Below are 12,438 nucleotides of genomic sequence, written 5' to 3' on the forward strand. Positions count from 1 at the left end.
TTGAGCGGATGCTCAACTCATAGCTCTGAGGAGGCTCTTATGATATACGCTAAGTCTTTGAGGCTTGAGCGTCGTTATTGCGCATTGCGACCCTGAGTGGTCATTATTGTATTTGAGTTGAATGGATATATGACTGCATGCTTACCAGACCATCAGTGGTTCTGACCCCGTTTAATGGGGATTTCAGGTGTTGGACCTGCGTGGCGATATGCGGAGCAAGGCGACATCGAGTTCCAGGGTTTCTCTAGACAGAGTTGTACTGCTTCCTTTTTATTGAACCTAAACTGCTTTCCTAAGCAGTAGTGTTATAATAAACATATGTTTTCGATAAAATGGAACACTTTGGTGGTCAATGAGTTGCTTGGCCACATACCTGCAACGTGCTCGGAGTTTTCTAATACTGACGACTCATTATCGTCTGATTCCGCTGCTAAAAGCTTTTTTAAGTTCCGCTGCAAAAGAAAAAAAAAAAAAGAAATTCATGAAAATTTTAACTTAGCTTTGTTTTGAAAATCCGGGGCGTTACAGAATTGGTGTCAAAGCATGAGTTTGAGAAACCTGGTTCAAGATCCGTCATGTTCACGATATCGCACTGTAAGTATAAATCTTACACTTTTTCTGATTTGGGTATATTTGCGTGAATAGATAAATGGCTCCTAGGACAAGGAGAACCATGCCGAGCGAGGAGTCCCATACGCAGGGCTTCCTACTGAAAACACTCAACAGGCTTGTGTCTGCCATTCATGAATCAAGGCAAGCACCAGCCCCGCCTCGCAACGAGAACCTTGGAGGAATAACATATGAAAAGTTCCTCAAACTCGACCCACCTGTTTTCGTTGGCAGTGCCGATCCAGAGCTTGCAGAAAGCTGGATCGAGGAAACAGAGCGGGCATTCCTGGTATTGGGAGTACCAGAGGATAGAAAGACTAACTTCGGCACATATAGGCTGAAGGATAATGCACGAAAGTGGTGGGATACCACTAGGATTATCCAGTTCTCACATCACAAAGTCATCCCTTGGAATGATTTTCGGAGGGAATTTTTGGATAACTACTTCCCGATACACTCCAGAAATAAGAAGAAGATGGAGTTTCTCGAATTGGAGCAGGGTGGTATGAGTCTTATCGACTATACTACCAAGTTTCAGAACCTTGAGCGGTACTGCTCTCGGTTATTCGATACTGACCAGGAGAGGGCCGATAAATATATCAACGGATTTCGGGAAGGGCTACGATCTCGAGTTATAACTAGCATGCCCCAAACATTTCAAGCCGCTGTGGCAGCAGCTTCGAAGATTAGCGCAGACTGGGAGCGATGCAAAGGGGTCGTAGTAAAGCGACCGATAGCAAGTAATGGGAACAACAAGAGGATGTTCCCAGGTGGCCAAGAATCGCAACCACCTTTGTATAAAAGAGATTTTCAGGAAAAGAATTTCACTCCATCGGCCGAGCGGCCATTGCAGATGGTAGAAGCCAATCATCCCTACCAACCGTCTAATTTTCGATGCCTGAGGTGTAGCTCTGATCATCCCGGAGGGGTTTGTCCTCGCGATACGGGAGGTTGCCTGTATTGCGGCAAACCGGGGCATCGTGTAAGAGAATGCCGCAAGAAGGCCTTAGATCTTCAACGAAGAAATATGGGATCTGGAGGACCCTCTCAACAAACACAACAACAACGACTGCCACTACCCAGGATAGAGCAGAAACCTGTTGCAGGTCGTGTGTATGCGGTGACAGCCGAATAACTTATGAATGATGATCATATCAAGGAATCTGGATACCTTGATAGATAGAGTTGTAATGGGTAAAAAGCGATTGAAAGACAAGATCCAATGAATGCTTGAGACAAGTGGCTTATGACCTTGTGTACGGTCATCTGGATCGATATGTATCCTTGCTCTCTAAAGTAATATTGGATTTGTTAAAATTAAATCTTAAGTGCTTATGCCCAAAATTTATGGCTATAGACCACATGATTGAGAAATTAAGTTTGCGTAATTAGAACGTTAAAAGTTACTTAATAAAATAAACCATAGAGGAATTGTTCTCAAGAAGAGAGTCCTGTGAGGTTTTACATATTCAAGATCAGATCGTCTAGCCAGAGTGAGCCTGTGAGGGTATACAGCTCTGTGCGAGTGTATATGTTCCAAAACCAGTAGCTTGGCTAGTATGATTCTGTGAGGGTGTACTGATCCAATATCAGGTAAGTCTGACGAAGGCGAACCTGTAAGGAGGTACGTTTCCAATACCAGGTAGTCTGACAGGGGACTTATTCCAATATGGTTAATCTCTAGAAGAAGGATTTGTGTATGAAATAGTTACACGAGATGGCTATGTTGATAGCCGGTTGGAAGAACATTGATTCAACAAAACTGTCGTGGTTGTAGTGTAATTTGAACTCAGATATGAGAAGTATACCTCATCGATCATGAATCATGATAGGAAGTTATGATTGGAATAAATACGATGTTGAACTAAGTGAATAACATTATGAATCTAACATATGGGAGAAATATCCCAAGTTACGCACTTAGTACTCTTAACTGAATTTCGCGGACGAAATTCCTTTAAGGGGGTAATGATGTAAGACCCGCAATTTTTCAGTTTAAATTCTGAATAAATTCGTGAGGCATTTTCCAGTGAAAAATAGTGTTTTTACCGTAAAGCGAATCGAACCGATTCCTGCGACCCAGATATACTTAGGATATTCGTATCTTCACGAATATATGCTCAAACGCTCTGGAGGTCATAACTTCCTATCTGAACGAAATCAAAGGATTCCTGCGAGCCAACTTTCTTAGTTACGTCAATACGAAGAAAATGGCCTACTCAGATTTTTCAGGAAAAAAATGCCGAAAACTCAACTTTTTTGCAGGACCCGCGAAAATATTGGTGGGACCCACAGAAATATTTCTCAGAAAATATTCTAGAATATTCTAGAATGTTCCAGAACCTTCCAGGGAATATTCCATGGAATATTCCTTCTGGATAAGATCAAACAGTCAGATGGATAAGATCAAGCTGGATTTCTGAAAAAGCGGAAGGGCATTTGGGTAATTGGGGTTGCTTAGCCGCTAAGCAACCTCCCCTATAAATAGAGGACCCCCCCTCTCTTTAAAAATCGCCAACCCCTCTCTCTCTCCTCCTTTTCCAAACCTCCCCTACCTAGCCTAGCCCACCTGAGCCCACCTGACCTAGTCTGAGCCTGCCTGACTTGGTCTGAGCCTGCCTAACCTGGTCTGAGCCTGCCTGACCTGGTCCTAACCCACCTGACCTAGGTCTGAACCTACTTGACCTAAGTCTGAACCCAGTTGACTTGACCTGAACCTGGTTTGGTTCAAAGTCAAAGTCCAAGTCCTTTTTCATCCAAAGTTCGAAGTTGATCCTTTTCGGAGTCGAGCCTCGTTCGAAGCATCAAAGCATTTCGGAGTCGTTTCTTCCGCAAATTGAAGTAAGTTCGCTTTATTAATCCATCTCTCTCAAGTAGTTGATTGTTTGTATATAGCATATACTTTCTGAAGTAGTATCTTGCCTTAGTTCTTGGTTGAGTCCTCTAGGACGCTTCGGTGTTCACGCGCTCGCCTCGTAACTATTGTCGGATATATATGTTCGAATGCGCAGTATATGCGTTCTTCAAAAATAGTATCTCGCCCTAGTTCTTGGTTGAGCCCTCTAGGACTCTTCGGTGTTCACTCGCTCGCCTCGTAACTATCGTTGGATACAGATCTAGGTGTATATCTGCTGATTCTGCCGACGCGTCCTATATCGCACAGGCTATGTAATTTACCTTTGCCGTCGCGTCGTATGATGCCAAGGCTCCCTGCTTTCTGCACTTCCGATTTCGGCACTTCCGATTACTGCACTTTCGATTATGTCTTTACTTACGCCGTCGTGTTGAATGACACCAAGGCTCCTGTTTTGTTATATATGTAGAATATTTCGTTCAGTTTCACACCCTGAACAATAGTATATGCATTTCCTTTACGCCGCCGCTGTATAAAGCACAGGCTTCTACTTATACTACATATATAGCGCATAAATGAGCGTTCAAATGGAGATCAACTCCAAATCGCCAATGCGATTCCCTGACCGCTCCTCGTTCAAGATTCTGCTTGACGAATGAAGCCCCTATTGAAAAGGCTTCGGTTTTTGGCAAAATGCTCTTTACGTAAAGACTAAATCAATTACGTATGGTCTGGCTATGGTCCAGGGTTCCTGCAACCTTGATGGATGCAAAGTACGCACAACGGTGCGCATCCATTTCCCGAGTTAAGCGTAGCGATTTCCTGCCAAAGAGGGGAGATGCCGCTGAAATGGATAAAAGAAACGCACGCTTTCTCCGTAAAAGAGAGGAAGTGCTGCTGAAATTTCTGAAGAAGCTATTGATAGCTCAGAAAGAACGTAGCAGGATACTCTGACATATAGCAGAGTGCTACCCAGTTCATGGTATGCCCTCTACAACGTAGAAGGGTTCGTCTAACCACTACCGGTAGAGCAGGGGAGGTGCTGACGAAATGGTTGGCAGAAGAGCTGCCGGAACCAATGGAACGGCATAATGATGTCCGTTGATGGAACGATGCCAGATCGGCTCGTATCCCTGTGCCTGCAAGGGCAACTTGCTCGTAAGGGCCGTCGAGCCGGAGTAGAGGTTGCGCCTTGGCTAGGTTTGGACTCGCTGCATAAAAATATGCCAAGTAGCCGATCTATTTAGATCGAGTCATATGCATGCTCATTGAGAACGGTTACACAACCAAACTCGTAAGAGCTGATGAGCCAGAGTGTGTTGTTTCCACCCAAAGAGGTGTGATGCTCGTGGTGGCCGAAGTGCCAAGAGCGGTGTTCTGCATGCATATGAATAAGACTTAAGGTCGCACATACCCCGCGGTTGAAAATCGTGTTAGGGGTACCCCCTCAGTAATGACTGTGTTGGGGCGAACTGAATGGGGTCGGGTACATACTCCCGTAGTGCTGAAAGCACGGGCTGCCTAAATGGCATGCAGATTCTGTCCAAGTAATTGTAAGACTGGCAGACCCCTTCAGGAATTATGCTCACTGTGGAATGGCAGTGATGGTACAGCCTTGAGTGACACGTATTTTACTTTGGACCTGATAGAGTCCACGATGGCCTCAGTCACTCATGGGTTTTGGGGTCGCGGTTATCCTTAAGATCTAAGGATTGAACCCAACTACTGCAAGTAGAGAATGCATCCGAATATGGGCCTAGTAGGGACCTCCCAGTTGAAACACACGTCCCTACTATGGATAGGGTCAACAGGCCTCTGGGGTATCTAAAATACATAGAATAATCAACCCCCAGAACGTCGCGTTGATGCCCGGACAATAGCTCTACCTGCGTACCAAAGGCGGGAGCGGTTAATTATCAAACAATGCATTATCTTAGGTACAGCGATGCTTTGAATGTATGAGTGGATGACGTGTTGAGTCAGTCTTGCATAACCTTTGTGAAGGTGTCATGTTCGGTATACGACTGGACCGACTGGGCAAAGACCCGTGTTGTATCTGCACGACTAAGCGAAGCTCGAGGAGCTGTCCTTAGATGCGTGGGATACGGATGTGCCAAGTATGAAGACTTGAGCTAGACATCACTTTGAGACCCGAAAGAGGTCATGGCTAAGTCATGGAGGCTTAAGCGGCTATTCAAACCACAACCCTGAAAAGGCTTGCTCTAAGTCGTGAGGACTTGAGCGGATGCTCAACTCATAGCTCTGAGGAGGCTCTTTTGATATACGCTAAGTCTTTGAGGCTTGAGCATCGTTATTGCGCATTGCGACCCTGAGTGGTCATTATTGTATTTGAGTTGAATGGATGTATGATTGCATGCTTACCAGACCATCAGTGGTTCTGACCCCGTTTAATGGGGATTTCAGGTATTGGACTTACGTGACGATATGCGGAGCAAGGCGGCATCGAGTTCCAGGGTTTCTCTAGACAGAGTTGTACTGCTTCCTTTTTATTGAACCTACACTGCTTTCCTAAGCAGTAGTGTTGTAATAAACATATGGTTTCGATAAAATGGAACACTTTGGTGGTCAATGAGTTGCTTGGCCACATATCTGCAACGTGCTCGGAGTTTTCTAAAACTGACGACTCATTATCGTCTGATTCCGCTGCTAAAAGCTTTTGTAAGTTCCGCTGCAAAAGAAAAAAAAAAAAAAAGAAATTCATGAAAATTTTAACTTAGCTTTGTTTTGAAAATCCGGGGCGTTACAGGTTGAGAGCCGAGCTTAGTGGCAAAGACAACACTCCAAATTTTGAAAATGCCCCAGTCAGCAGGTCTGAACTGGGTGTGGAAGAATTATTTTGAAAATATGGCTTTTCAGGCTTAGAACCTTATCCTGAATGGTCTTAGGGAGATGAAATCCTCGAAGACGATGTAATCAAATAATAGAAATGAGGAAATCGTGATGGGACTTTGGATGGAAATTCTAAAATGGTGGGAAATGAGATTTTTGATCAGGTCTCATATGGGTGAGACAAGATACTCTTTTTGGAATGATTCAGGTTTAGCCCTTAACCTGGATGGGACGAAGATATATCAAAAATGAATTTGAAATGAGGAAAGGAATACACGAGGACCTTGATGAGACATTTTTGAAGAATGTCTCGTGAGATGAAGCTCAAGTAGGATCCTTTCTTGAATGAATATATGAAGCATGGGTTCCTTGATGGGAAGAGCCATGATGGGACTAGCAGAAATCATCTCGTTTAAAACGAGGACTCTCGTTGGAACGAGTCTCAGGTTTAACCCAAACCTGCAAGGAAGATACCTCGCAAAGCGAGGTTCCGGGTTAACTCTTAATCTGGATAGGAAATCTACCATACGGGTTTCTCAAATGGAGAAACCATAATGGGACCTTCGGAATTTGGACAAACAAATCCGAAAGGGGTTTTTGCGAAGGGAGGAAATATAGGGTTCCCTAAAGCTTCGAAAAGGGAAAGAAATAGGCGTCTCATTGCTGAGACTGAAATAGCTTTTGAAATCAAATGATCTTTCGCAGAAGGTTCAGGTTTGACCCTTATCCTGAGTGGGGGAAATCTACCATACAGATTTCTCAAAAATGGAGAAAGTACGATGGGACCTTCGGAATTTGGACGAACAAACCCGAGAGGGATTTTTGCGAAAGGAGGAAATATAGGGTTCCCTAAAGCTTTTGAAAAGGGGAAGAAATTGGGCGTCTCATTGCTGAGACTGAAATAGCTTTTGAAATCTATGATCTTTCGCAAATGGTTCAGGTTTGACCCTTATCCTGAGTGGGGGAATCTACCATACGGATTTCTCAAAAATGGAGAAAGTACGATGGGACCTTCGGAATTTGGAAGAACAAACCCGAGAGGGATTTTTTTGCGAAAGGAGGAAATATAGGGTTCCCTAAAGCTTTTTGAAAAGGGGAAGAAATTGGGCGTCTCATTGCTGAGACTGAAATAGCTTTTGAAATCAGATGATCTTTCGCAAGAAATTTCAGGTTTTGACCCTTATCCTGAGTAGGTCGTCCATACGGAATTCTTCAATGAGAAAACCATGATGGGACAGGAAGAGATACTTCCTTCAGAGGCAACTCTTTTTGGGAAATATGAACAAAGCTAGGTTGTATCAAAAATGGATATTGAATGTTTATTTCATTCTTGGAATAGCTAGAAAATTTTGCCAATAAGATAAAAATTATAGCTGATTCAAACGCTTGGAAATGTGCACGTATGTGCAACAGATATTCCCTCTTTTACCTAGAGTATTTCCTCCAATGAGGTTAACTCCTCAGTTCTAAGAGTCAGATTCAAATTTTAGCGCTGATGATTTTCTTCAAGGAAGTTATCCATTTCCCTGATATAAGAATAGAAGAAATATTCTTAATTTCATAAAAGCAATAAATGAAGAGATATTGATAAAAGAATTTTGCATGAGAAAAGATGACTTCTGGCAACTTTGGCAGTTTGATATCTGGGTGTTTTCCCACGATGATCCTTTTGCACTCTTTTTGAGTCATTGGGCTTTCTCGGTTTTTCTCATTATCCTTCATTTGGATGTTCCTGACTTTTCTCTCTTTTTCAAGGAAGGGTACGTCACAAACTCCTTCATCTTAGAGATGCTCTGATCCTTCTTTTTCTCAGGGATTATACATGATATTGGCTCAAAAGGTCTTTAGATGATAGCAGAAATCAAATATCTTTTAGGGTTTGTCGGTAGGTTCATCACACTTGCCTTCATCTCGACGGTGATCTGAACTTTCCCTGGAAGGATCCGTCACAAACTCCGTTATCTTGGAGATGTTTCCAATCTTCTTTGGCCCCGGGGGTCTACTCGCTTAATTCGCCTTCATCTTGACGACAATTGAGAGATCCCTTTTGCGGATATTTGATTGCAACTTTCAAACGAAATGAGAAGATATGGGTTGAGTGGATTCTTTTTATAGCTCAAGATATTTCCACTGCTTGATTGCCAAAAAGTCACTTTAAAACATGCGCTATAGCCACGATCAATATCAATTCGCTTATGGCTTTTCAATATCATTGAAGATTTCTTTCATTGATCATATCAAGGACATTTCTTACATCCTTTTGGTTGATCAATAGGAAAAGATTTGAATTTTACCTCTTTTTCGCAAAAGTCTCACCTTTTGGAAGGAAATATTGAAGGTAATCTGAGGAAATTCTTTTTTGTGCAAAAATATTGGAATCAACACATCTTTAGCAAATTGGCATAATGTTCCAAAATTCTTTTTGTGAAATAGTCACTCAATATGAATTTTGATGAGACCTTTAGCTGTAATTTAAAAGAAATGGTGTAAGAATCAGACTTTAGAAAAACTTGACTGATGAAATACATTAGGTTTTGGAAATCCTGACCAGTTATAAGAACTGGATTTGAAAATCCCGACCAGTTATAGAAACTGGATTTGAAAATCCTGACAAGTTATAGAAACTGGATTTGAAAATCCCGACCAGTTATAGAAACTAGATTTGAAAATCCCGACCAGTTATAGAAACTGGATTTGAAAATCCCGACCAGTTATAGAAACTGGATTTGAAAATCCCGACCAGTTATAGAAACTGGATTTGAAAATCCCGACCAGTTATAAAAACTGGATTTGAAAATCCCGACCAGTTATAGAAACTGGATTTGAAAATCCCGACCAGTTATAGAAACTGGATTTAAAAATCCCGACCAGTTATAGAAACTGGATTTGAAAATCCCGACCAGTTATAAAAACTGGATTTGAAAATTCCGACCAGTTATAAAAACTGGATTTGAAAATCCCGACCAGTTATAGAAACTGGATTTGAAAATCCCGACCAGTTATAAAAACTGGATTTGAAAATCCCGACCAGTTATAGAAACTGGATTTGAAAATCCCAACCAGTTATAAAAACTGGATTTGAAAATCCCGACCAGTTATAGAAACTGGATTTGAAAATCCCGACCAGTTATAAAAACTGGATTTAAAAATCCCGACCAGTTATAGAAACTGGATTTGAAAATCCCGACCAGTTATAAAAACTGGATTTGAAAATTCCGACCAGTTATAGAAACTGGATTTGAAAATCTCGACCAGTTATAGAAACTGGATTTGAAAATCCCGACCAGTTATAAAAACTGGATTTGAAAATCCCGACCAGTTATAGAAACTGGATTTGAAAATCCCGACCAGTTATAAAAACTGGATTTAAAAATCCCGACCAGTTATAGAAACTGGATTTGAAAATCCCGACCAGTTATAAAAACTGGATTTGAAAATTCCGACCAGTTATAGAAACTGGATTTGAAAATCCCGACCAGTTATAGAAACTAGATTTGAAAATCCCGACCAGTTATAGAAACTGGATTTGAAAATCCCGACCAGTTATAGAAACTGGATTTGAAAATCCCGACCAGTTATAGAAACTGGATTTGAAAATCCCGACCAGTTATAGAAACTGGATTTGAAAATCCCGACCAGTTATAAAAACTGGATTTGAAAATCCCGACCAGTTATAGAAACTGGATTTGAAAATCCCGACCAGTTATAGAAACTGGATTTGAAAATGAAGGATTTAATCTGATGTTTTGAAAGTGATTGAATTTGGGAGGTTATAACCCGAGGGTTGAGAAAATGATAAGATTTTGAAGATATTACAACCAGAGGTTGGGAAACTGATAGAATTTGTGAGATTGAAGAACTTGAAGGTTTGGGAATGATAGAATCGAGGAGTCGCACCCTAAGGGTTTGATCTTTTGGAATACATGACCAGCGGGAGCTGGGTCTTTTGGAAAATATGACCAACGAGTGTTGGATCCTTTCGGAAATACATGACCAACTGTGTTGGATCTTTTGAAAATACATGACCAACTGGTGTTGGATCTTTTGAAAATACATAACCAGCTGGTGTTGGATCTTTTGAAAATACATGACCAACTGGTGTTGGATCTTTTTGGAAATACATGACCAGCGAGATGCTGGATCCTTTGAAAATACATGAAATTTTGGGAGATTTAAGCCAGAACTTGAATTTAGAAGGAGAAAGGTCTTTGGTCAGAAGACTGAATTTAGAAGGTTACCGGTGTGAGAACCGGATTTTCCAAATGAGCTAAATATATGATTGAAAAGTTTGAGAAATAACCAGTGCGAGAACTGGGTTTTGAAGATGAGCTAGATTTTCAAAATGAATTTTTAGAAGATAATTCAGGATTTATCCCCTTATCCTGAATGGGGGAAATAATAAAAAAAATACCTCATTGAAAGGAGGCATCAGGTTTATCCCTTATCCTGAAAGGGTGAATTTTTAAAGATGAGGATAGATGAAAATTTTAATGAGATTGACGAAAATTTGTTTAAAACTTGACATAAATGAGTTTGATAAATCTTTGATCAAATCAAAAAGTGAATAAAATGAGGTAAAAAAAATAAAGATCACAAGATCAATTCAGAATCAACAAGATTTGAGGAAAAGAGCTTTTGTCTAATCCTGCCTGCATATGATGAAGAAAAATGATTATAGATCAATACAATGCCCCAGTATCATGGAGAAGAATGTAAGAATTGATAGAAGATCATTGTTTTATTGTAATGGCTCTTTGAATAGTAGAAAAGGCTTTAGAATGAAAATTCTAAGTATAAAATTTCTTCAAATGCAGAGCATTGATGGGATCTGGCATCTCCACTCCATCTGCGTTGATTAGACGTTATGAATTACGAGGAAGTGCTTCCTTAACTACATAGGGGCCTTCCCAATTGGGTGACCACTTGCCCCGTGGTCGATGCTTGAGATGAGCTGTCGATCTGAGCACCAAATCGTTAACTCAAAATTTTCTCTCAATGACGGACTTGGCATAGTGTCGAGCTATCCTCTGTCGATAAGCTTGAGCGTGCTCTGCTGCCTTGAGCCTTTTTTCATCCAGTAAATCTAGCTGCACCAATCTCTGCTGCTGATACTGATCAAGTGGAAATTCTATAAGAGAAGCAAATTTGAGAGCGGGCTTTTGGACATAGAGAGGCAATACCACTTCAGTTCCATAAACCAGTTCTGAAGGAGTGGCATTAGTCGGAGTCCGAATGGTGGTCTGATATGCCCAAAGTGCGTCATGGATTTTTTCATGCCAGTCTCGACCTGTTTTCACAGTCCTTTCCAGAAAACGGATCAAGATTTTATTGGTAGCCTCTGCTTGGCCGTTCCCTTGGGGATAATAGGGAGCTGAGAAATGATGGGAAATTCTGAATTTAGAACAAAATGTCTTCATCCTCTCATTTTTGAAATGGGTTCCATTGTCTGAGACAATATCATGTGGTATGCCAAAGCGGTAAAGAATGTTCTTGTGAATGAAAGAAACCACATGGCGGCCTTCTACTGTGCGTAGAGTAACAGCTTCGACCCATTTCGTGAAATACTCTGTCGCAGCCAGGAAGTATTTGTGGCCGTTGGAAGCAGAAGGATTAATTGGGCCGACGACGTCGAAAGCCCACATGGAAAATGGCCAAGGAGAAACAACTGATTGTAGATATGAGGCCGGAGCATGAATGTAAGGCGCGTGCAATTGGCACTTGACGCACTTCTTTACAAATCGATGACAGTCTTGCTGCATGGTATTCCAATAGTACCCTGCTCGAACGATCTGCTTGACGAGAGTCTAATAGCCGACATGGCCACCGCAAATCCCTTCATGCGCCTCTTGGATAACTTCCATAGCCTCTTCTTTGTCTAAACATCCGGCATATTCAGAACTGAAACCACGGCGGTAAAGGACATTGGCAAGAATAAAATAACGGGTAGACATACGCTGAATCGCACGTTGTTCCCTTTTTGGCATCTCTGGTGGAGATTCACCAGTTTCGATGAAATTTTTGATATTTTGATACCAAGGTTTCTCCTTTTGATTAACCTGGTTTACTTGCATAATTGAAGCGAAAGCAGGTTGCTCAAATCTGCCAACTTCGAAAGAACGACATGA

Source organism: Nuphar pumila, chromosome 1 (assembly GCF_984573655.1).
Source record: "Nuphar pumila chromosome 1, dmNupPumi1.hap1.1, whole genome shotgun sequence".
Lineage (NCBI taxonomy): Eukaryota > Viridiplantae > Streptophyta > Magnoliopsida > Nymphaeales > Nymphaeaceae > Nuphar > Nuphar pumila.